Consider the following 26,024-nt stretch of genomic DNA (forward strand, 5'->3'; position numbering starts at 1 on the left):
TTATGAATATTTATATTTATTTGTATATGAATATTTTCATTTAAAAAATCACACCAAACTTCATTTGCTTCACACAATCACTGTTCAAATAATCTTTCATAGTGTTGTAGAATATTATGATTTTCCTCTAAAGTGTGTGTAGTTTCATATTATTGCAATTTGATTAATAGGTGAGGCTGGCATTTTACGCTGGTACTATGCAGTAGCAACACAAGTGATACTTTCCACAAACTGGAGTCTGCCATCAAGCAAAAAGGATGTTTTGCCTACCAAATAAATAAGTAATATGGTATATTGGTGCTAGTGTGATGCTGGGTACGTAGCCTGTACAGTGTGCATACAAACAACTGGCAGATTATATCAAACGGTGTGTCCCATTGGCTGTTTGTAGTATTACATATTATGTTTGTAATATTATGCAATAGTACATGATGTCAGATGTGATTCTGCGATTGGGCAGCATTTGCTGAACAATCCTGAGTGTGCTAGGAATTACATGAACAACCAGTTTAAGATTATCAGTCAGGGCTCGTAATGTGTCTCACTTACACTTGCTCGAAGTTGCACTCATATTCATATGCAAGGACTTGCCAGGAAAAAGGACCATGTCCATGCACTGTGCCTTTTTTGAACAAACAATGGTGTGGGGGAGCAACAGTTCCCTGGTGCTTTCCACATGGCAGTGTCTCAACAAGAGTCGACTGACCAACAAATCAGCAGCATTTTGTCATGCAGCATAAATTGTTGCTCCTGTTGAAATTTGGCATTCTTGCAACTGTCCTGATGAGTGCAAGATAAAAAGCTTTGACAACATGTCTCTTTGTTTTTAGCAATACTAAAGTACAGTAATGGGGGAAAATAATTTTAAAATAAATTGCAGGGAAGAGATATAATATGCTTTGTCTTTCTGGCAATGCAGTCTAATGTTTTCATGTGAATTACTGCTAAGTAGCTTAGATGGATTAACTCCAAGAATTAATAAATAAATAAATTGGTTAAATGATGGAGTAGTTGCCTTTCTCTGTTTAGAAGAGGATTTTCTGTTTAGTGGGGCATTTCTGGTTTTCACTAAGAGATATATATATATATATACACTGAAATCAATCCTTATATTAAACAAATTTATTTTGCTATTGACTTGTTTCCCAACTCAGTTGAACTGTTTCTGAAGTGGGAATACAACTAGCAACATTGCAGTTCAAGGGACAATGCCTATAAAAAAGGTAAGCTTCTATGATGCGGGCATTCAGAATTGAGATCAGTGGAATGATCCAATGGCGACACTGATTCTGAAAAGCAGTTCGCCGCGGTGCAGCGTGGCCAACAGAAGTCGGGAGACCCCACTCCCAAGATCTACCAGGCTCGCAACCCCTAGCGAGATCTAACACGATCTTGCAAGATGTTGCGATGTAAATCCCACCCGTTGTGGCGAGGTCACTTTTTGGCAAATCTGCATATTAAAGCGAGACAGTTATTCACTTTAATGTGCAGATTGCCGAGTTACTCGAGGCATGGGATCTATCTCCTTCGCCTCGGAGACCTCGGGTAAGCGTCGCTCAACACTGGTCTTCACAAACGGGGACCAGATGGAACGGCACATGTGGTGGTCTACCAGGGGATCGGAGGGCCCCAAGTGCATACCCTTTGGGCAGGGTGGTATCCTGGCATTGCTGGTGCCACTTGGGCACCCTGACACTGCCAGTCTGACATCCTAGCAGTGCCAGCTGGGTGTCAGCATGGCACTGCCAAGGTTCCCAGATGGCACTGCCAGGGTGGCAGGAATACACTGCCAATGTGTCAAGATAGCATTTTTTGTGCACTGGTGATTGGGCCAGTGGTGCCCTGTGCAGGTGTTGTGGGGGGTGCGTGGACCCTCCCATAGTGCGTTAGGGATTGGGGGCCGGTGGTTGCATTGGGGCCCCCGCCATGCTGTTTTCTCGCTGTACTGAGGAGTTCCACTGAGTGGAGCTAGTCAGTGCACAAAATGGAGCTATGGCAGCCTTAGCCATGTTTCTTGGAGCTGGGAGCTCCAGGAAACATGCAAATAAATGTGCTTGCTATGGGACTTTGTTCCCTTTTAGTTGAGTTGCGCCCCAGCAGTTTATTCTTATACTTTGCCTTTGTACTTTACAGAGACTTGCTGTACCGATCCAACATACAATTTATCTTTTGATGTTCTTCAAGTTGTTTGTACACCATGAGGGCAGCATGGTGGTGCAGTGGTTAGCACTGCTGCCTCACGGCACTGAGGTCCTAGGTTCGATCCCGGTCCTGGATCACTGTCCGTGTGGAGTTTGCACATTCTCCCCGTGTTGCATGGGTTTCACCCCCACAACCAAAAGATGTGCAGGGTAGGTGGATTGGCCATGCCAAATTTCCCTTTAATTGGAAAAAATGAATTGGAAAAAATGAATCTAATTTTGAAAAAAAAAGTTATTTATACACCACAATAACAAGCAGGGATTTGTGCAGTTAGATGGGGGCCTGTTAGGGCTGACTGTGAAGCAGCATTTAATCAGGAAGTTGTGCCATTCTGATGATAGTTTAATGTATTTGGATATTTAATAAGCAAAATAATAAATTGGCACAGCCCCTACATTCAAAGTTAACTTAATTTTGCAACAGACCTTTCACTGAGCAGGAACCAACTGTAAATTAATGGAGAAATCTCCAGATTGCCTGATTATTCTTATTCACTCTGAGTATGTTAAGCCATCACTATGACAATATGGAATTATATTTTGGATTCAAAAATGACAGTGAACTATTTGCATATTGCAAGTTTAAAAAAAATCATTTTATGGGATGTGGGCGTCGCTGGCTAGACCAGTATTTATTGGCCATCCCTAGTTGCCCGCGAGAAGGTGTTGATGAGCTGCTGTCTTGAAGCGCTGCAGTCTCTGAAGTGTAAGTACACCCATAGTGCTGTTACATAGGGAGAGCCAGGATTTTGACCCAGCGACAGTGAAGGAACGGCGATATATTTCCAAGTCAGGATGGTGAGTGACTTGGAGGGGAATATCCCTCAGGTTTCTGCTGCCCTTGTCCTTCTAGATGACAGTGGTCGTGGGTTTGGAAGGTGCTGCCTAAGGAACCTTGGTGAGTGCATCTTGGCCGCCACTGTTTGTTGGTGGTGGACGGAGTGAATGTTTTTGCAAGGGGTGGCAATCAAGCGGGCTGCTTTGTCCTGGATGGTGTCAAGCCTCTTGAGTGTTGTTAGAGCTGCACTCATCCAAGCAAGTGGGGAGTATTCCATTACAATCCTGACAACTGCCGTGTAAATGGTGGACATATTTTGGGAAGTCAGCAGATGAGTTAGTTGCCGCAGGATTCCAAGCCTTTGATCTGCTCTGGTAGTCACAATATTTATATGGCTAATCCAGTTCAGTTTCTGGTCAATGGTAACCCCCCAGGATGTTGAAAGTGGGGAATCAGCGATGGTAATGCCATTGAATGTCAAAGTTGTGACAGGAATTAGAAAAAAGACATTTCGAAAAGAACTTTCTTTGAAAGACAAAGAAAAATATTGGGGTAAAAATTAATCTTGGGCAGTGAAATAAAAGTGCAAAGGAACGGAGTATCAGGCGCTGCCTAGAATCGATGGTAATCGATACCACCTATTTTATGCCACTGCCCAAGACAAATTTCTTTATCTTTATGAAGGACACATATAAAAATATTTCCTGTGTGCAAACCTTTTTTGACATTATGCACTATGACTAATCCAGTGTTTCATTAGGAAAGAATGTGCTAATCATGTTTTGTGCAAAGAATAGTTAACCGAAATTCTTGAGGAAATCAATTTCCAGATAAAGAAAATGTGGTAGATGTTGTACATATAGCAGATCAAAATTGTTTGGTTAGCTGCCATTGAAGTTAAGAAAATTCATGCATATGTTATTAAGGGGCCAAAGAGTAAAGAATAGGGCAAAGTGTGTATTTTTAAGATTGGTGAGGATGAGGATAGTGCTTTCCCAAAGGTTCTTTTGTTTTCTCTCACACCCCATGTTAACTGCTGAAAAAACATGATTAATGACAACATTTTCCCGACGGCACCATCATGGTAATACATCCCAAGGCACGTGATAATAATGTTATCAGAAAGCTTTGGACAGTGTTGTACCCTCAATATCGGCACTTAGTGTAAACGGTAACAAAGGCTTTAATAAGCTAAGAACTAGCCTGGTGCCGAGACGTTTGCTAACAGAGGTGCCGCCCACAAGGCGGCCCCTTATATATGGCTCCCAGATGGGTGGAGTCAGAGGCGGAGTCCCCCAGGGTTCCAAGCCCGTTCTTAAAGGGGACATCACCTTACATGATGAAAAGGGTACAGTATTACAGTAACCGTTCATCACAGACAGTAAACCAAAAAAAGATATCAGGCCAGGTGACAAAAAGCTTTGTCAAAGTTGTGGATCTTATGGAGAAGTTTAAAATAGTAGAGGGAGTTGCACTGTTTCGGGGAAAGAATTCCTGAGCTTAGGGCCCAGATGGGTAAAGGCATAATCATGCGTGGTCAGGCAAAGGGAGTGGGAGATGCACAGGAGGCTAAAGTTGGAAAGGTGGTGTTTTGTGCCGGTAAGGGGGAGGGGGCGCAGAGCTATAGGACTAGAGAAGATTACTAAGATATGGAACAGTAAGCCCACAGAGAAATTTGATTATTAGGGAGAGATTTTACAATTGAGCTCTTGATGGACCGTGTGCCAACATAGGTGAGTGAACAGAGTAATTGGTGATCACAATTTGATACAGGTTAGGATACAGAAAATAGGGATTTGGATGGATTGGATTCATTTACTGTCACGTGTACCTAGGTACAGTGAAAAGTATTTTTCTGCGAGCAGCTCAAACAGATCATTTAGTACATGAAAATAAAAGAAACGAAAAAGAAAATACATAAAAGGGCAACACAAGGTACACAATGTAAATACATAGACACCGGCATCGGGTGAAGCATACAGGTGTGTAGTATCAATCAGGTCAGTCCATAAGAGGGTCATTTAAGAGTCTGGGAACAGCGGGGAAGAAGCTGTTTTTGTATCTGTTTGTGCGTGTTCTCAGACTTTTGTATCTCCTGCCCGATGGACGAAGTTGGAAGAGTGAGTAAGCCGGGTGGAAGGGGTCTTTGATTATGCTATCCGCTTTCCCCAGGCAGCGGGAGGTGTAGATAGAGTCAATGGATGGGAGGCAGGTTCCTGTGATGGGCTGGACTGGATGAGATTAAGTTTATGTAATGCTCAGTGTACTGTAAAAGCATAAGTTGGAAGTTTGCATTCCAGTGAGGAGAGCATTTGAAAAGTCAGCTGTGAAGGTAACAAAAGCATGCAGGAGGGTATAAGTAGATCAGTTAAGACAGGGGCAGACTCAGACAAAGTTCCATAAATGGAAGCCGACAATCTTTGTAATGAAGAGGTTGTAGGGCTTGAAGCTCAGCTCAGGGACGTCCGCTTGCGGCTATGCGGAGCCAAGTCGCACGTTCGGCAGCTCCCGCTAAAAACAGATTTTGGGGCTTTTTTTAGGGCCTGTAACGGCGCTTATTCGACGTTTCCCGGTGTGGGAAGGGGACAGCAACATTCCCCCGATAGTGTAAGGATTGGACCAGGAGTGGGGCGATTAAAAAAGTGGCATTGAAGCAAAGAAAGGTACGAGGGAGGAGGACCAAGATGGCGGCGGGCGGAGACCAGGCAGCGTGGAGGCAGTGGGCGCAAGAGCAGCAGGAGCTTCTCCAGCGCTGTTTTAAGGAACTGAAAGCAGAGCTGCTGGAGCCAATGAAGGCTTCAATCGATAAGCTGCTGTAGACCCAGACGGCCCAAGGGGCGGCAATCCGGGAGGTCCGGCAGAAGGTCTCGGAGAACGAGGACGAGATCCTGGGCCTGGCGGTGAAGGTAGAGACGCACGGGGTGCTCCACAGGAAATGGCAGGCGAGGTTCGAGGAGATGGAGAACCGGTCGAGGCGGAAAAACCTGTGGATCCTGGGTCTCCCGGAGGGCTGGAGGGATCGGACGTGGGGGCCTACGTGGTCACCAAGCTGAATTTGTTGATGGGAGCGGGGGCCTTTCAGGGGCCCTTGGAGCTGGAGGGGGCCCACCGAGTGCTGATGAGGAGGCCCAAGCCCAGCGAGCCGCTACGGGTGGTGCTGATGCGGTTCCACCGGTTTGCTGATCGAGAGTGTGTGTTAAGGTGGGCCAAGAAGGAGTGGAGCAGCAGGTGGGAGAACGCGGAGGTCTGGATCTACCAGGATTGGAGCGCGGAGGTGACCAAGAAGAGGGCCGGTTACAACCGGGCGAAGGCAGTGCTGCACAGGAAGGGGTGAAGTTCGGTATGCTGCAGCCGGCGCATCTGTGGGTCACCTATAAGGATCAACAACATTATTTCGAGTCCCCGGAGGAGGCGTGGGCCTTTGTTCAGGCCGAAAAATTGGACTCAGCCTAAGGGTCGGGGATGAGGGGTCGCGGTGGAGGGGTGGTTGGGGATTGTTGGGTTATGTTTCGAGGGGGGGTTCTTTGTATTTTGGGGGTTGATTGGGCATTGTTTTGATTAGGTCCGCCGGGCAGGCTCGTGAGGGGAGGCGGTAGGTAAAATGCTTGGGGGGTTGATGGTCGGTAGGGGAGATGGGGCCCCACGGCGAGGGGGAGGGCGGGAAGAGAGAGGCCTGAGTTGGGGGTAGTGGGACCGGGCCTGGAAAGGGAGCTGCGCCAGGGGATGCGGGGCAGAGCGAGTGAAAAGCGCGTGCTTTTTCCCGCGTTTAGGTCTGAAGGGACGGGGCCGGAGCTGGGAAGCGCGGGCTCTTTCTCCCGCTCTGGGAGTGGAATGGATGACAGCCCGCTGGTGGACAAGGAGGGCGGGGGGGGGGGGGTAAGTTGGACAAGGAGGGGGGGGGGTAAGTTCGACACTGGGGGGGGTTGATGGAGCGGCGGGAGTGGCTGGGGTCAGCAGGAGTCAGCTGACTTACGGGAGTGCAATGGGGGGAGCAATGCAGTTAGGGGGGGACCTAGCTATTGGGGGGAGGGGGGGGGGAGATTGGGGGGGGGGGGGGAGAGACCGGCTTGCTGCTGGAATGGCCAAGGGCTCCACTGGAAGAGGGAGGGATGGGTCGCTTCCTGGACCGGCTGAGGTTTCCGAGGGTGGAGGAGGGCAGGTGGCGGGGTTGGGGGCACCGGTTGGGGTGGAGGAGTTGGTCAAAGGGATAGGGAACACGCAGGCAGGGAAGGCACCGGGGCCGGATGGGGTCCCGGTTGAATTTTACATGAAGTATGCGGACCTGCTGGGCCCGGTGTTGGTAAGGACCTTCAAAGAGGCAAGGGAAGGGGGGTCTCTTCCCCCGACGATGTCTAGAGCGCTGATTTCCCTTATCCTGAAGTGGGACAAGGATCCCCTACAGTATGGGTCATATAGGCCGATCTCACAGTGATGAACGGTTACTGCTTTATCATCATGTAAGGTGATGTCCCCTTTAACACCAGGCTTGGAACCCTGGGGACTCCGCCTCTGGCTCCGCCCATCTGGGAGCCATACATAAAGGCCTGCCTCATGGTCTGTATAGCAGTCAGCTCTCGTCCAAATCTGCAGCATAGTTATTAGCCTAATAAAGCCTTCTTTACAGTTTAATCTCTAAGCATCATTATTGAGGGTACCTCAATTTATTAGGCTAAACTAGATTCAGGATGGACGCAGGCCTAAAACCAGAGAAGCTCAATCTGGAAGCACGAACGCCGGAGGCAAAGTAAATTTTTAAATACTGGCTGCGGTGCTTTGAGGCCTACCTGGACTCCGCAGAGACTCCCATCCTGGGGCCACGCAAGCTGCGTCTACTCCACGCCCGGGTGAGTCACAGAATCTCCGCCACGCTCGAAAAGGCGACGATTTATGAGGAAGCGATTGAGTTGCTCCGCAAGCGGTTTGTCAAACCCGTCAATGAGGTGCACGCCCGGCATCTGCTCTCTACCTGCCGGCAGCGCTCGGGGGAAATCGCTCGACGAGTTGGTTGAGAAACTCACCGCGCTGGCCAGGGACTGTGACCATCAGGATGTGACAGGGGAAGTCCATATGAACCTGCACATCAGAGATTCTTTCGTGTCCGGCATCCGCTCGACCTACATCCGGCAGCGACTGCTCGAAAACGGGGCAAAAGACCGCCAGGAGACGCTAACGCTCGCTTCCTCGCTGGAGGTGGCCCGACATAACTTGGGTACGTACCCCGCGGACTCTGCCAGCCCCCCCCCGGACTTCCTCAGACTCGCCCGTATTACAGGCCTGCGCCACGCGGCGACCCGCTCACCATGGGGGCACACCTTGCTACTTCTGCGGGCAGGGCCAGCACCCACGCCCACGCTGCCCAGCCCGCTCCGTGATCTGCAGCGACTGCGGGAAGAAAGGGCACTTTGCGAGGGTCTGCCTGGCCAGACCCAGGGGCCAGAAAAACAAAGAACAGCCGGCCCGAAAATCAGGCTCTCAGGCCCGCAGGCCTCGCAATGCTGCTGCGCACCGACCCGACACGTCCTCTTCTGACGCGTCATCAGCCTCGTGCAAATCATGGGAGCGGCCATCTGGTCGGCGGCCATCTTCTCGACCCGACACGTGCGACCAACGGCAGCGGCCATTTTACGACTCCGACTACCCGCGACTGGGTGCGATCACCCTCGATCAAACTCGGCCAAAACACCCGCAGAACTCCATGATGCAGGTCCAGGTCAACGGGCACGACACTGCATGCCTCTTCGACTCCGGGAGCACGGAGAGCTTTATCCACCCTGAAACGGTAAGGCGCTGCTCCCTACGCACCCATCCCACATCCCAAACCATAGCCCTCGCATCTGGGTCCCACTCGGTACAAATCACGGGGTACTGTATTGCGGATCTCTCGATCCAGGGTGCCAAATACACCCGTTTCAAATTTTATATCCTCCCTCACCTCTGTGCCCCCCTGCTGCTCGGACTGGATTTCCAGTGCAGCCACCGAAGCCTGACACTGAAGTTCGGCAGACCCTTGCCCCCCCTCACGGTGTGCTGCCTTGCGACACTGAAAGTCGCACCCCCCTCGCTATTCGTTAACCTCACTCCCGACTGTAAGCCCGTCGCCACCAGGAGCCGGCGCTACAGTGCCCAAGATATGGCTTTTATCAAGTCAGAGGTCCAGCGTTTACTGGGAGAGGGGGTCATCGAGGCTAGCAACAGCCCTTGGAGAACGCAAGTGGTGGTAGTCCGGTCCGGGGAGAAGAAACGGATGGTCGTGGATTATAGCCAGACCATAAACCGATTCACGCAGTTGATGCGTACCCCCTTCCTCGCATCGCGGAAATGGTAAATCGGATCGCCCAATACAGAGTCTTTTCCACGGTCGACCTCAAATCTGCTACCCTCAATCAAGGAGGCAGACCAGTAGCGTTCTTCTCCCGAACCCTCACCGCCTCCGAGATTCGACACTCTGCAGTCGAAAAGGAGGCACAAACCATTGTGGAGGCTGTGCGGCGCTGGAGACACTACCTCGCCGGTAGGAGGTTTACCCTCGTCACCGACCAACGGTCGGTCGCCTATATGTTCGATAACACGCAACGGGGCAAAATAAAAAACGATAAAATTTTGAGGTGGAGGATCGAACACTCCACCTATTCGTACGATATCAAGTATCGTCCAGGGGAGCTCAACGAGCCCCCAGATGCCCTGTCCCGTGGCACATGCGCCAACGCGCAGGAGGACCGCCTGCAAGCCATCCACAATGACCTCTGCCACCCGGGGGTTACCCGGCTCGTCCATTTCATCAAGTCCCGCAACCTACCTTACTCAACCAAGGAGGTCAAGGCCATGGTCAGGGCCTGCCAGGTCTGTGCGGAGTGCAAACCGCACTTCTACCGGCCAGACAAGGTTCGGCTCGTGAAGGCCTCGGGCCCCTTTGAGCGACTGAGCGTGGACTTCAAGGGGCCCCTCCCGTCCACCAACCGTTATGCCTATTTCCTCACCGTGATCGATGAGTTCTCCCGTTTCCCATTCGCCATTCCCTGCACCGACATGACCTCAGCCACGGTGATTAAGGCACTGCACAGCATCTTCACCCTGTTCGGTTTCCCTGCTTATATCCACAGCGACCGGGGTACATCGTTCATGAGCGATGAACTGCGTCAGTATCTGCTCAGCAAAGGCATCGCCTCGAGCAGAACGACCAGCTATAACCCACGGGGAAACGGGCAGGTGGAGAGGGAGAACGCGACCGTGTGGAAGGCTGTCCTTCTGGCCCTGCGGTCGAGAAATCTCCCAACCACCCGCTGGCAGGAGGTCCTACCCGATGCACTACACTCCATTAGGTCACTCCTCTGCACGGCCACAAATTAGACCCCTCATGAGCGATTGTTTCTCTTCCCCAGGAAGTCTACCTCCGGGGTCTCGCTTCCACCTTGGCTGACGGCTCCGGGACCTGTTCTTCTCCGGAGGCATGCGAGGAGCCATAAAACGGACCCCCTAGTTGAAAAGGTCCGACTGCTCCACGCCAACCCCAGTTACGCCTACGTGGAGTACTCCGACGGCAGGCAAGATACGGTTTCCCTCCGGGATCTGGCGCCCGCTGGATCCTCCACCACAGACGCCCCTTCCCGCGCCGCTCCCCTGCAGGACCCGTCGCCCCCTCCAACACACCCCCTTCGGCCCTACCACCCGTTGGTGAGCTCCTACCGTGCGCCCCCCCTTGCGCCCCCCCTTTACACACCCCGCCGGCGCCGGCTCCGCTACCCCCGGCCCTGCCTAGTTCCTCTGCCCCGACCCGGACCGAAGCTCCGACCGCTGTGCTCCCGGAAGTGCCCTCAACCGGGACGTCCGTGCCCGCCGCACCACCGCCCGAACTGAGGAGATCGAGGAGGACGATCCGGCCGCCGAGACGGATGGACCTATGATGGCACTTCACCCCCGCCGGACTCCTTTTTAAACAGGGGGTGAATGTGATGAACGGTTACTGCCTTATCATCATGTAAGATGATGTCCCCTTTAAGACCAGGCTTGGAACCCTGGGGACTCCGCCTCTGGCTCCGCCCATCTGGGAGCCATACATAAAGGCCTGCCTCATGGTCTGTATAGCAGTCAGCTCTCGTCCAAATCTGTAGCATAGTTATTAGCCTAATAAAGCCTTCTTTACAGTTTAATCTCTAAGCATCATTATTGAGGGTACCTCACTCACTCTTAAATGTAGATGCAAAGTTGCTGGCAAAGATTTTAGCCATGAGGATAGAGGACTGTGTGCCGCAGCTCATACACGAGGATCAGACGGGGTTTGTGAAAGGGAGGCAGTTGAATACTAATGTACGGAGGCTCTTGAATGTTATAATGATGCCGGCGATGGAAGAGGAGGCGGAGATAGTGGTGGCGATGGATGCGGAGAAGGCCTTTGATAGGGTGGAATGGGGGTACCTGTGGGAGGTGTTGAAAAGGTTCGGGTTCGGGGAGGGGTTCGTCAGGTGGGTGAGGCTGCTGTATGAGGCCCGGTGGCGAGTGTGGCCACGAACAGAAGGAGGTCAGAGTATTTCCGGCTACACCGGGGGAACGAGGATCTTTGCACTGGCGATTGAACCCCTGGCCATGGCGTTGAGGGAGTCGAGGAACTGGAGGGGGCTGGTGCGGGGTGGGGAGGAGCATCGGGTGTCGCTCTACGTGGATGATTTGCTGCTATATGTGGCGGTCCCTGCGGGGGGAATGCCAGCGGTGATGAGGATCCTTAGGGAGTTTGGAGATTTCCCCGGGTACAAGCTTAATATGGGGAAGAGCGAGTTGTTCGTAGTGCACCCAGGGGACCAGGAGAGGGGGATTGGTGAGCTCCCGCTAAAAAGGGAGGAGAGGAGTTTCAGGTACCTGGGGGTCCAGGTGGCTAGGAGCTGGGGTACCCGACATAAGCTTAACTTCACGAGGCTGGTGGAGCAGATGGAGGAGGAGTTTAAGAGGTGGGACGTGCTGCCACTCTCCCTGGCGGGTAGAGTGCAGTCAGTTAAAATGACGGTGCTCCCGAGGTTTCTGTTCCTGTTCCAATGACTCCCCATCCTGATCCCTAGGGCCTTCTTCAGGTGGGTTAACAGGAGTGTTATGAGGTTTGTGTGGGCGCAGAAGACACCGAGGGTGAGAAGGGTGTTCCTGGAGCGGTGCAGGGAGGGGGGGGGGGGGGGGGGTTGGCGCTGCCTAACCTCTGTGGGTATTACTGGGCCGCCAACGTGGCGATGGTACGTAAGTGGGTGATGGAGGGGGATGAGGCGGCATGGAAGAGGCTGGAGATGCCGTCCTGTATGGGCACGAGCCTGGAGGCGCTGGTGGCGGCGCTGCTGCCGCTTCTTCCAACGAGGTACACCACGAGCCCGGTGGTGGCGGCTACCCTCAAAATTTGGGGGCAATGGAGATGTCACAGGGGGGAGGTGGGGGCCTCGGTGTGGTCCCCGATTCGGGGGAACCACCGGTTTGTCACGGGGAGGATGGACGGAGGGTTTCTGAGCTGGCACAGGGTAGGTATTAGAAGGATGGGGGACCTGTTTGTGGACGGGAAGATCGCGAGCCTGGGTGAGCTGGAGGAGACGTTTGGGCTCCCCCCGGGGAACACCTTCAGAAATATGCAGGTAAGGGCGTTTGTTCGGCGGCAGGTGGTGGAGTTCCCACTGCTGCCGCCACGTGGGGTCCAGGACAGGGTGCTGTCGGGGGTGTGGGTTGGAGAGGGAAGGATCTCGGCAAAGTATCAGGTGATGCAGGACGGGGAGGAGGCCTCGGTAGTTCTTTTTCCTTGAGTGGGCGTGTGTTTTTGCCTTTGTGTTGATGAAGGTTGTTAATTTATTATTTATGTATATGGGGGGGGGGGGGGGGTTGTTCTTTTCTTTCTGTATTTTGTTGTTGATATTTTGTGAAAATTTGAATAAAAATTATTATTTTTTAAAAAAAGCTCAGCTCAGGGTAAAATAGATGGTAGCAGGGTATTTTTAAACAATAATAGAATCAGACAGAGTTATCATGGTTTTATGAAAGGGAGATGATGATCAACACATTTATTGAAGCTCTTTGGGCTTGTAACAAGCAGGTTGAGTAAAGAGGCATATAGTTCAAAAGGCATTTGAGAAGGTGCCACATAAAAGGTTGCTCCCTGTGGTTGGGGTGATACATTAACAAGATAGAGGATAGATTAACTAACAGGAAATTGAGTCAGGAGAAATAGGTACCTTTCAGGTTGGCAAGCTAACTTGTGGGTGGCCACAGGAATCAATACTGGAACCTTTGTTATTCACAATCTTTATTAATGACTTGAGTGAAGGGACTGACTGAACTGTAGCCAAATTTGCTGATGGTACAAAGGTAGGGAGGAAATTGCGAGGAGGGTACAAGGCGTTTGCAAAGGGATATAGAGAGATTAAGTGAGTGGGCAATAGTTTGATGGGTGGAGTATAATGTGGGAAATTGTGAGGTTGTCCATTTTGACCAGAAGAACAGAAGAGTAGAATATTATTTAAATGGAGACACTTCAGAATTCTGCTGTACAGAGGGATCTAGGTATCCTTGAAAATGAGTATCAAAAAGGTAGCATGCCGGCACAACAAGTAATTGGAAAGACTAATGGAATGTTGCCCTATATTGCAAGGAGTACAGAGTATTAAGGTCGGGAGGTCTTGCTACAACTGTACAGGGCAATGGTGAGACCTCACCGAGACGATTGTTTACAGTTTTAGTCCTCCTACTTGAGGAATATATCGGGCGGAAAGTGCTGGGGACCAGCCAGCAGAAACCCCCTTCTGAAGTTGTGTGCCTCCACCTTAAAGTCTGGTTGCCTCTGGATCTCCGTCACCCCTCTCCTCATCTCCCCAACCCTGAACACCCCCTTCCTGCCCATCCTTCCCAGGCCTTCCCTCCCTTCTCCTCCCCACCCTGGTACCCCTTGAATATATCTTGGCCTCAGATGACCAGCAACTTTCCAAGGCAGGACTTCATTGTGAGTTGGGAATGGAGAAATAGGGGAAGGAGTCCTACCTGCAGCCACTGAACACTCCTTCGAACATGACATGCCTGCAGGGTGCTCGGAGTTGGCGAGGATGAGTTCCCACTGACGCTGTCATGCGAACACTCACTGTGCCTGGGATGCTTGCAGCAGATGATGGAGACAGTCCTGCTGGCTTGCTGGGCGGTGACACCCACTGGGAAGGTCGGCACCATGCAGCCGGGCCATGCCCCGGTGATACATTACAGGGAGAGGCTGGTGGAAACTGTGCGGATCGGGGAGTGGAGTGAGCAACGTGGCAGCAGGCCAGCCTGACCAGGCCTGGGCTACGCAGCAGGAGCAAAGAGATCGGAGAGCTGAACATGCATTTCTTCAAACAACAGTACCGAGACAAGGAGGCCAACTATAAGACCATAAGACATAGGAGCAGAATTAGGCCACTCGGCCCATCGAGTTTGCTCCACCATTGTATCATGGCTGATATTTTTCTCATCCCCATTCTCCAGCCTTCTCCCCATAACTCCTGATCCCCTTATTAATCAAGAACCTATCTATCTCTGTCTTAAAGACATTCAGTGATTTGGCCTCCACAGCCTTCTGCGGCAAAGAGTTCCACAGATTCACCACCCTTGGCTGAAGAAATACTTCCTCATCTGTTTTAAACGATCGTCCCTTTAATCTGACATCGTGCCCTCTGTTTCCATTTTCCCTACAAGTGGAAACATCCTCTCCTTGTCCACTCTATCCAGGCCTCACAGTGTCCTGTAAGTTTCAATAAGATCTCCCTTCATCCTTCTAAACTCCAACGAGTCCAGACCCAGAGTCCTCAACATTTCCTCAGACGACAAGCTCTTTATTCCAGGGATCATTCTTGTGAACCTCCTCTGGACCCTTTCCAAGGCCAGCACATCCTTCCTTAGATACGGTGCCCAAAACTGCTCACAATACTCCAAATGGGGTCTGACCAGATCCTTATGCAGCCTCAGAAGTACATCCCTGGTCGTGTATTCTAGCCCTCTCGATATGAATGCTAACATTGCATTTGCTTTCCGAACAGCTGACTGAACCTGCACGTTAATCTTGAGAGAATCGTGAACAAGGACTCCGAAGTCCCTTTGTGTTTCTGATTTCCTAAGCATTTTCCTATTTAGAAAACAGTCTATGCCTCCATTTATCCTTCCAAAGTGCATAACCTTACACTTTTCCACGTTGTATTTCATTTGCCACTTCATTGCCCACTTTCCTCGCCTGTCCCAGTCCTTCTGCAGCCCGCCTGCTTCCTCAATACTACATGCCCTTCTACATATCTTTGTATCATCTGCAAACTTAGCAACAGTGCCTTCAGTTCCTTCTTCCAGGTCATTAATGTATATTGTGAATAGCTTGGCCCAGCACCGACCCCTGAGGCACACCACTAGTCACCGGCTGCCATCCTGAAAAAGACCCCTTTATCCCCACTCCCCACTCTCTGCCTTCTAACAGTTAGCCAACTACAACTGAATCCGACCAGCTTTACCTCTTCCTGTCTGTCATCAGGCATTAAAAAAAACAGTAGGATTCAGCTGGATTAAAACATTGTTTCCCCCCAAAGTGGCGAGTGTGCATGGTGACACTCTGCGAGCTCCCCTACAGATCTCCTTCCTACATCTTTTCTAACCCATATTACAGTATGTTCTATAATTATTGATTATTATAGTGTGTTTACTGCATATATGGAGCAATCTGCCAGGACTGCAAGCAGAACAATACATTTCACTGTACCTCAGTACATGTGACAATAAATAAATCAATAAAACATTAAATCTTCAGACAGCTGGAAGCAAGGCCCTGCCGTTCAAACATTCAGGCCACTAAATTTCGAAGAATGGGAGGTGATCCTATTGAAAAATACAAGATCCTGGGGATGCTTTACAGGGTGGATGCTGAAAAATGATGTTTTCCCTTGTGGCGGAATTTGAACTAGGGGGTACAGTTGAAAAAATAATGGGATCTCCCATTTAAGACAGAGACGAGAGGGGAAGTTTCATCTCTCAGGTCATTAGTCTGCTGAGAACAGTGGAGGCTGGATCGCTAAGTATATTCAAGGTTGAGTTAGATTTTTGATCTACAAGGGAGCCAAAAGCAACGAGGGGCAGGCAGAAAAGTGGATCTGAGGCCACAATCAGAGCAGCCATTATCTTGTTTAATCGTGGAACAGGCTCAATGGGCTGAATGGCTTATCCTTGCTCCTGTTTCTGAGAAATGCAACCTCATGACTGCTGGATGATATCGCCGAGGGGCAGTGTGTAGATAATAAATACGAAGCAGCTAAGGATAGATCCTTGAGGAACTTCAGAGATAACTGCAGATTTTAAGAACAGAAGTTGCAATTCCCATTTGCCTGGCCCTTCAAAGGGCTTATCTGAAGATATTTTAAAAAAATAAATAATTAATTGTTGCGCACAGTTGCCAAGAAAATCAAGTCCATTAAGCATGAATTACTGGTCAGTCTGAGATCATGAAATCTATGAAGGGGTTTATCTGAGAAGTGTTGGTGCAACTTTAAGTCCTCTTAAAGCTTTTGAATCCTTTTCAAAAAATATGAGCAACATAAATTATACAAGTTAACCAGGATAAATAACAATACGGGGATTTTTTACAGAAAAGAAGAGGACATTCAGTCTGCAAAGCGTTCTCAATTTATTGACCACACCTGAACTCCCTTCTTACTCTTAACTTCCTAATTAATTTGTAGCATGTCGTATTTGAACCCTTCACTTCAATGAACAATTTCCCTAAATGTTGTTTCACTGGCAGGATAAGACGTTAAAAAAACATAGTTCTTCAGGGGTTAATATTAATATACGCTGAAAATCAACATCCATTGATAGACACTGCAATTGAATGACTATAGAAATAATGTTAATAAATGTCAATATGGATTTCTTTACAAATACCACAACCTCTTATTGAAGCTAATTATTTATTTATAATAAAATTTGCATCAGCCAAATATCTTTTTAACTTGCCACAAAAAATTCCTAAAAACCACAAGAATCAAGAAAATAAAAAATGTCACTGTAATCAATAGTAATCTTTTTCTATATTGCAACAAGACAATAATTAGTGGCCTCTCCATTAAACATACAATTTTGCCAAAGCTGAAGGTTGGGAAATTGATACAATGGGTGGAATTCTCCCAAAAAATGATTAAGTACCACTTCGGGCAGAAAAACCGGTGCGACATGTGGCAGTTGTTCCAATGCGATGCCTGTCACAATTCTCCCACACTTAAGTAATTTCTTTGGAGACAGGGGTGCAACCGTTCTTTAAAGGGCACTCCGATCTCAAAGTGAGAGTGGAGGTCACAACTCCGCCCACCCCCTCCATAGGATCGTTGGCATGGGGCCCTCCCAAAGGGTCTTCCTTCAGGCCCCACGCCCTTTTAACCGGAAGAGTGCACTGCTTTGCCATGCCCCCAACATCCGGGAGCGCCAATGGCCTCCAAGCCCCCTAGGTGGTCATCATGTTTGGTTTCCAGTCATTCCCACCGGCCTCAGTTGCGCCGGCGCCGGGGGAGTTGGGGAAATCTGGTTGTAACCTGACAAGTCATATTTAAATGCTTATTCACCAGAATGCGCCAGGTGCCATGGTCTGGGAGCATCGCGCTTCAATCGGTGCCCAAGAACAGCGGGATTTGCGTCAGACGCAATGCAGCAGGAGAATCACCTCCAAAGTTGTAAATAAATAGGGAAAAGTATAATCTTGTTAAGACTTATTTACACTGAATCCCTGTTGATTTCTGGCTAAGAGGCAAAGCATAATCATAATCTTTATTAGTGTCACAAGTAGGCTTACATTAATACTGCAATGAAGTTACTGTGAAAATCCCCCAGTCACCACACTCCGGGTACACTGAGGGAGAATTCAGAATGTCCAATTCACCTAACAAGCACGTCTTTCGGGACTTGTGGGAGGAAACCAGAACTCCTGGAAGAAACCCACGCAGACACGGGAGAACGTGCAGACTCTGCACAGACAGTGCCCAAAGCTGGAATTGAACCCGGGACTTGGGTGCTGTGAAGCAACACTGCTAACCACTATGCTACCGTACCACCCATACACGGGTTATCTATGGCTTTGTTTGCCAGCAACCAAAAAGAGACTTCGTAAGAGAACAATTTTCACAAAATTGGAAAACCTCTTAGTTGTAAGCTGAGTGGCCAGGGAACAAAAGAAAATTAATCTGATTGAAGCACATGCTTAAATCCTTTATGGAATCAATGTAGAGACAATAATCTAATTTATTGGGCTGCAAATATTAATCCAGAAGCTGATAAAATAATTTAAATGTACTTTCCAGAGAGTATGAAAATCTTTTAGGCCGCATTCATTTTTGCTAAACTCTAAAACCATTTCAATCTATTCCATAATCTCTTTCTAAACATTTTGAAAATCCAAGATATATTTCACATTCAGAATTCATAAAATTTACAACCTTGTAGTGCTAAACATACTACAAAGGCACGACTCATGTTGTTTTGAGTACAGAAAACAAAACAGAAATTAAGAGCCCAAAGAAATAAATAACACAACCTTGTAACCAACACAATTAACAAAATGGCTAATCAATGTGGGAAGCCATTTAGCCATGTCAAACCAGATTACATGCAGTTATTTAAGAATTCACGTCATCAATAAATATATTTGGGTTGAAGTTACTCGCTAAATGTTCTTAGCTGTATTTGACCATTGCTTTCCCAAATCAACAAACAGCTCAATAGATGTAGCTGAGTCCTGGCTTTACAGCAGGTATTATGGCAACCGCTTTCCAATTCACAGCAAGCCATCAATTATCTTTATCACATAACAGTATCTCATCTCAGTTCATTATCAAGATGGAGTCTTATTTGAGCCAGTCGGCAAATGTCTGCAGCCCTATCTTTGTCAGAACTGGTTCCAGTGCCAAATAGTGAATGAAAGACTGAAATGATCAATAATCATTATCAAATTGTGGTCAACATATTGTGGCTCGGACGTTTAATGAAACCTTGACAGTTCTGCTGTGGACAGAATTTAACCTTTAGAGTACCTTCTCACCATTTGAGTCTTCTAAAATATAGAGAGCCATTTAATTTTTCTTTCCTGTCGAAGGAATCTGTCCTTGGAGAAACAGAAGGGAGGATCCCGTTGTTGTGGTCCACATAAAAACAAACAACATACACAGACCTAGGAATCAGGTACTGTTGTAAAATTTGAGGAGCGAGGGTACAACTTAAAAAACAGAAATTCAGTGGTAATAATCACTAGCCGAGTCATATGAAAACGAAGTAGAAATAAACAGATTGGAGGTTTAAATGTATGACTAAAACAGTGGTGTGGGAGACATCGGTACTGGGGAAAGGAGCAGTGTTTAATTGTGACAGACTTCATTTAAAATGGTTAAGACCAGGGGCGAAATTCTCCGGTATCGGCGCGATGTCCGCCGACTGGCGCCCAAAACGGCTCCGCATCTTTGGGGGCCGAGCCCCAACCTTAAGGGGCTAGGCCTGCACCGGACTCATTTCCGCCCCGCCAGCTGGCGGAAAGGCCTTTGGTGCCCCGCCAGCTGGCGCGAAAATGACATCTCCGGGCGGCGCATGCGCGGGAGCATTTGCGGCCGCTGACGGGATTCCCGCGCATGCGCAGTGGAGGGAGTCTCTTCCGCCTCCGCCATGGTGGAGACCGTGGCGAAGGCGGAAGGGAAAGAGTGCCCCCATGGCACAGGCCCGCCCGCGGATCGGTGGGCCCCGATCGCGGGCCAGGCCACTGTGGGAGCACCCCCCGGGGCCAGATCGCCCCGCGCCCCCCTTAGGACCCCGGAGCCCGCCCGCGCCACCTTGTCCCGCCGGTAAGGTAGGTGGTTTAATCTATGCCAGCGGGACAGGCATTTTAGCGGTGGGACTTCGGGCCAACCGGGCCGGAGAATCGCGGGGGGGGGGCCCGCCGACCGGCGCGATTCCCGCCCCCGCCGAATATCCGGTGCCGGAGAATTCGGCAACCGGCGGGGGCGGGATTCACGCCAGCCCCCGGCGATTCTCCGACCCTGCGGGGGGTCGGAGAATCTCGCCCCAGAATCCTGACATATCAAATAACTTGGGTGGTAGTCTAATATCAAGTCTGCAGAGTAAAAGATAAATTTGGGTATTGATGTGTTATGTACTCTGGGGTGACACAGGCTGCAACTGGATGCAGCTTTAACCAAAAGACACTCCAGACCTTGAAGTTAGATCAATCTGATTTATTGAACCAGTAGCACAGTTATCTATGACTTCGATTCTCTGCTAACCTAAGTGTAGTTACTCTGTCTGAATGAACCAGACTAGCTCTTAGCCACGTGCTGGAGGCGTGACACTGAACATACACCCTGACTCACTCTGTAGATGTTCATCAGTGGAAAGAGGCGGAGTGTGAGTGCCTCGTGCCTTTTTATAGTGAGAAACCACCCCCGAGTGTCCTGCCTGCTCATTGGTTGTCTGTTCTCTGTGTCCATTAGCTGCCTGTCTGTGCCTGTCTGTAGATCATTATCTGCATGTCATGACATCTCCCCTTTTTAAAAATGTTTTGTTGGCACATGGGAACGTACTTAACATATTTACAAGTGGTGGCATATGTGAACGTATTTACATGTGAAGGCAGCTGTCTAATGTGAGAAAACAGAATATAGCAAACAAAACAAATGTTCATAAGTCCAGTCTCTGGGGCTTGCGCCTGATCCTTGTCGACTGCCGGAGAGGTGGTAGTGGGGACGACGGTGCCTTGACAGGCGGGATGGAAGCCTGACTGGTGGCCTCGTAGTTCGAGGTATCAGGAGGTGGCAAAACAACGGACGGTAACGGAGAAGAAAGCAGTTGCGGGCAGGCAACTTTGTGCAGTGCCCGTCTGTTTTGTCGCACAACAGAACCGTCAGCCATACGTACAACATACGAGCTGGGCGCAGCTTGTCGACCAACGACAGCTGGAGCAGACCAGCCACCATCCGGTATCTTGATCCTGACGGTGTCTGCCGGGGATAACATGGGCAAATCGGTGGCATGAGCATCATAACACTGGTTTTGCTGGTTTCAGAGCTGCTGCACCTTCTGCAGCACCGAGAGGTGATCCAGGTTGGGCAAGTGCATGGCTGGAAGTGTCGTCCGCAGGTCCCTGTTCATCAGGAGTTGAGCCAGCAACATGCCAGTGGACAGTGGGGTCGCTCTGTACGCAAGCAGCGCGAGGTAGATGTCAGAAGCAGAATCCGCGGCCTTGCAGATGAGCTGTTTCACAATGTGCACCCCTTTTTCAACCTTCCCATTGGACTGCGGATAGTGGGCTGGAAGTGACATGTTTGAAATGGTATGACTTGGCAAACATAGACCACTCGTGGCTGTTGAAGCACGGGCCATTGTCACTCATGTGGGATACCATGCCTGGAGAATGTCTCCTTACAGGCCTTGATGACGGTCCGAGATGTGAGGTCTGAGAGCTTCACGACTTCAGGGTAATTGGAGAAAGAGTCAATAATCACCATGTAGTCACGACTATTTGCACGAAAGAGGTCGATGCCAACCATGGACCACGGGGAGATCTCGATTCCATGCTGCTGGAGCGTCTCCTTGCTCTGCACTGGCTGGAAGCGTTGACAGGTCGCACAGTTGAGGACCATGTTCGCGATGTCCTGGCTAATACCGGGCCAGTAGACAGCCTGCCTGGCTCAGCGCCTGCACTTCTCTTCTCCCAGGTGTCCCTCATGGATTTGGCGGAGCACCAAGCTCTGGAGACTGAGTGGAATGATAATCCGGTCCAGCTTGAGGAGGATACCATCAATCACCGTCAGGTCGTCCTTTACATTGTAAAATTGAGGGCACTGCCCTTTCTGCCAGCCATTGGCGAGGTGGTGCATGACACGCTGCAAGAGGGGGTCTTTGGCTGTCTCCTCGCGGATACGAACCACCTTCTCATCAGACGCGGGGAGGGTGCTAGCACACAGCTGCACCTGTGATTCAATCTGCCGGATTATTTCCAACGGTTCACTAGGCAATGTGATGGAGCGGGATAATGGAGCGATGATAGCTCCTTGCCAGGCGTGTACACTAAGTCAAAGTCGTACCTTCTGAGTCTGAGGAGGATGCGCTGCAACCGAGGCTTCATGTCGTTCAGGTCCTTGTGGATAATGTGGACCAGAGGCCTATGCTCCGTCTTGACAGTGAATGACGGCAGGCCGTAGACATAGTCGTGAAACCTGAGAATGCCAGTGAGAAGGCCCAGGCATTCCTTCTCTATTTGCGCATACCTTGTTTCAGTGGGCGTCATGGCCCTCGATGCATAGGCTACCGGTGCCCAGGATGAAATGTCATCACGTTGAAGCAGCACCGCACCGATGCCATCCTGGCTCGCATCTGTCGAGATCTTCGTCTCCCTGTCTGGGTCGAAAAATGCCAGGACGGGTGCAGTGCTGAGCTTGGCTTTCAGCTCCAACCACTCTGCCTGATGTGCTGCCTTCCACTCAAAGCAATGGACTTTTTTTACCAGGTTTCGTAGGGCCGTGCTGTGTGAGGGCAGGTTTGGGATGAACTTTTCCAGAAAAGTGACCATTCCCAGGAAGTGCAACATCACCTTCTTGTCTTCAGGGACCTTCATGGCTTCGATGGCCTTGATCTTGTCTGTGTCCAGGCGCACGCCCTACTGAGAGATCTGGTCACCGAGGAACTTGAGTTTCGACATGCCAAAGCAACATTTGGACCTGTTCAGCTTCAGGCCATTGGCATGGACATGGCGGAATGCCTGCTGGAGATGGGAAACATCCTCTTCAGGGGTCGTGGGCCATATGATGATGTCGTCCACGCACATACAAACCCCTTCAATGCCCTCCATCATCTGCTCCACGATGCGATGGAAGATCTCTGATGCCGAGACAATGCCAAACAGCATGCGATTATAGCAGTATCTGCCAAACGGTGTGTTGAAGGGGAGGAGCCTTCTGCTGGACTCATCCAGCTGGATTTGCCAAAATCCATGTAACGCATCTAAGTTGGTGAAAAAACGTGCATGTGCCAGCTCACTGGTGAGTTCCTCCCCCTTCGGGATGGGGTAGTGGTCACGCATTATCTTGTTAGTGAGATCCTTGGGATCAATGCAGATGCGCAGGTCTCCCAAAGGCTTTCTAACACACATACCATTGAGCTGACCCAGTCAGTCAGTTTGGTTACCTTGGAAATTATGCCCTGTTGCTGAAGATCCTTGAACTGTGCCTTCAGGTGCTCCCTTAGCGGAGCCGGGAGCCGGCGTGGTGCGTGGACCACTGGTTTAGCATCAGGTCATAGCAGAATCTTGTATCGATATGGCAGCGTGCCCATCCCGTCAAACACATCCGGATACTGTGCGAGGATGTCGTCAATGCCGGCCTGAAGACCACATTGGAGGATGTCGTTGTGTAAACCCGCTGCACGAGGTTCAGCTGCTTGCAGGCATGCGCGCCAAGTAGGGATACCCTGTCTGGCTTGACAATTTCAAAACGTAACCGTGCATGGGTGCTCCGGTTGGAGACGAGTAGATGGCAGGATCCCAGTGCCGTGATGGCATTTCCGTTGTAGTCCAGGAGCCTGCAGTAAGGACCTTGGGGGGGCTTCATGATGCATTTGAAATCTGCCTGTGTGAGGAGGTTGGCAGCGGAATCCACAGCGTGGATGGATTGAATTGTGATGAGTTGGATGTGGCATATTCACATTTGGTAATGATGCCCACACAGTAGGCGGATTCCAGGCATTCTTCCTCTGGATCCGTTGCGCTGCCAGGATCAGAATCCTGTAATCGTTGTTGCACACTCTGAACGCTCCGTCGTTGGAATTGGGAGCGCTGGCCCCTGACTGGTGGTGAAGGCCTCCCGCAGTTTAAACATTGCCTGCCTCTTGCAGGGCAGTGTTTATAAGTGGGCTTTGCCGCAGTTCGAGCACGTAATGACGTTGGCGTCCTGGCGCTCCGCGCATCGTTGCACATGCGCAGTGCAGGTGTCGGCCGCTTTGTTGTCCCGGTCGCATCGCGCATGCGTGGGGCCCTGGGAAAAGCGTGGGAAATGGCCTCTTTCATCAATGCTGAGGTGCTGTGTCCAGGAGATGGCCTGCACACTCTCTGGCTCGTGGGAGGCAAGTTTCTCATTTTCAGCTGATTTGTACTGGGCATACCGATTTTTGCAGTGCTCATGCACTGTGCATGTTTCAATCGTGGCTGGCAGGGTCATATGCTTGATTTTCAGTAGCTGCTCTCTGAGGATCAGAGTGAACTCCAAAAATGATTTGGTCTCTAATCATGGAGTCAGCAATATCACCAAAGTTGTAGGACAGTGCCAGCAGGCGGAGGTTAGTTAAGAAGGAATTGAAAGATTCAACTTTACCTTGTAGACGCTGTTTGAATATGTAGCGCTCGAAGATTTCGTTGGTGTCCACTTCACAGTGACTGTCAAACTTGTCCAGGATGGTCTGAAACTTTGTCTTGTCCTGGCTTTCGGTGAAGTGAAAAGAGTTGAAGAGTTCGATGGCTTGACCACCCGCTGTTGAGAGAAGCGCGATCTTCCTTGCATCCGACGCACCCATGAGGTCTGAAGCTTCAATGCACAGCAGAAACTTTTGCTTGAATGTCCGCCAGTTGGCACTGAGATTACCGGAGGTCCTGAGCTGGTAGGAGCCTGAATCTTCTCCATGGTACCGGGATACATTCGCTGGTTGTCACGGAACGGACTGAGGTAAACCACCTAGATTAAGCAGTCTCCTGGTAGCTTGATGTGTTATTTACTCTGGGATAACACAAGCTGCAACTGGATGCAGCTTTAACCAAAAGACGCACCAGACCTTGAAGTTAGTTCAATCTGATTTATTGAACCAGTAGCACAGTTCTCTATGAGTTCGACTCTCTGCTAACCTCAGTGTGGTTACTCTGTCTGACTGAACCAGACTAACTCTTAGCCACGTGCTGGAGGTGTGATACTGTACATACACCCTGACTCACTCTGTAGATGTTCATCAGTGGAAAGAGGCAGAGTGTGAGTGCCTCGTGCCTTTTATAGTGAGATACCACCCGAGTGTCCTGCCTGCTCACTGATCATGTCCTGTTCTCGGTGTTCATTAGCTGCCTGTCTGTGCTTGTCTGTGTATCATTATCTGCATGTCTGCATATCATGACAGGTATAATAAAGCAGATTGTGCCAGGATGGGACAAATAATAATTAACAATGGTAATAGGATATCAGTGAAACATAGAAAAGAGATCAAATTAAAAGTTGTTACATTTGAATGGGCAAAGCATTTTTTAAATTGATTCATGGAGTGTCGATGTCGCAGGATCGGCCACCTTTTCTCATCCATCCCGAATTGTCCTCGAGAAGGTGGTGGTGTGCTGCCTTCCTTAAACGCAGCAGTACATGTCATGTATGTACACCCACTGTGCTGTTAGGGAGGGAGATTCCAGCATTTTGGCCCAGCAACAGTGAAGGAATGGCGATATATTTCTAGGTTAAGATGGTGTGTGGCTTGGAGGGTAACTTACAGGTGGTAGTGTTCCCATGCATCTGTTGCCCTTGTCATTCTAGATGGTGCTGGCCATGCCTTTGGAAGGTGCTGTCGAAGAAGGCTTGTATGTTCCTGAAGTGCATCTTGTAAATGGTACACGCTGCTGCTACTGTGCGTCGGTGGTAGAGGGAGTGAATGTTTGTGGAGGGGGTGCCAATCAAGAGGGCTGCTTTGTCCTGGATAGTGTTGAGCTTCTCGAGTGTTGTTGGAGGTAGATAAATTATTTTATAATAATAATCTTTATTGTCACAAGTAGGCTTACATGAACACTGCAATGAAGTTACTGTGAAAATCACTTAGTCGCCACATTCCAGCACCTGTTGGGGTACATAGAGGGAGAATTCAGAATGTCCAATTCACCTAACAGCATGTCTTTCGAGACTTGTGGGAGGAAACCGGAGCAGCCGGAGGAAATCCATGCAGGCATTGGGCGAACGTGCAGACTCCGCACAGAAAGTGACCCAAACCGGGAATCAAACCTGGGACCCTGGTGCTGTGAAGCAACAGTGCTAACCATTTGCTACTGT

At 49.8% G+C, this 26,024-nt stretch overlaps 1 protein-coding gene and 1 long non-coding RNA gene across 4 annotated transcripts in view; one reads left to right on the forward strand and one right to left on the reverse strand.

Moving 5' to 3' along the window:
* wdr7 (WD repeat domain 7) overlaps window positions 1-26,024 on the reverse strand; it is a 1,110,115-nt gene that overhangs the window by 116,413 nt on the left and 967,678 nt on the right. The window lies entirely within an intron of this gene.
* Window positions 1-26,024, forward strand: part of LOC140409164 (uncharacterized) — a 122,005-nt gene that overhangs the window by 22,074 nt on the left and 73,907 nt on the right. Inside the window, exon 2 of the long non-coding RNA XR_011940297.1 lies at window positions 1,155-1,223. This is a non-coding gene — a long non-coding RNA (uncharacterized lncRNA). The remainder of the gene's footprint in view (window positions 1-1,154; window positions 1,224-26,024) is intronic.

This window comes from Scyliorhinus torazame, chromosome 3 (genome assembly GCF_047496885.1).
Source record: "Scyliorhinus torazame isolate Kashiwa2021f chromosome 3, sScyTor2.1, whole genome shotgun sequence".
In the NCBI taxonomy this organism is placed as follows: domain Eukaryota; kingdom Metazoa; phylum Chordata; class Chondrichthyes; order Carcharhiniformes; family Scyliorhinidae; genus Scyliorhinus; species Scyliorhinus torazame.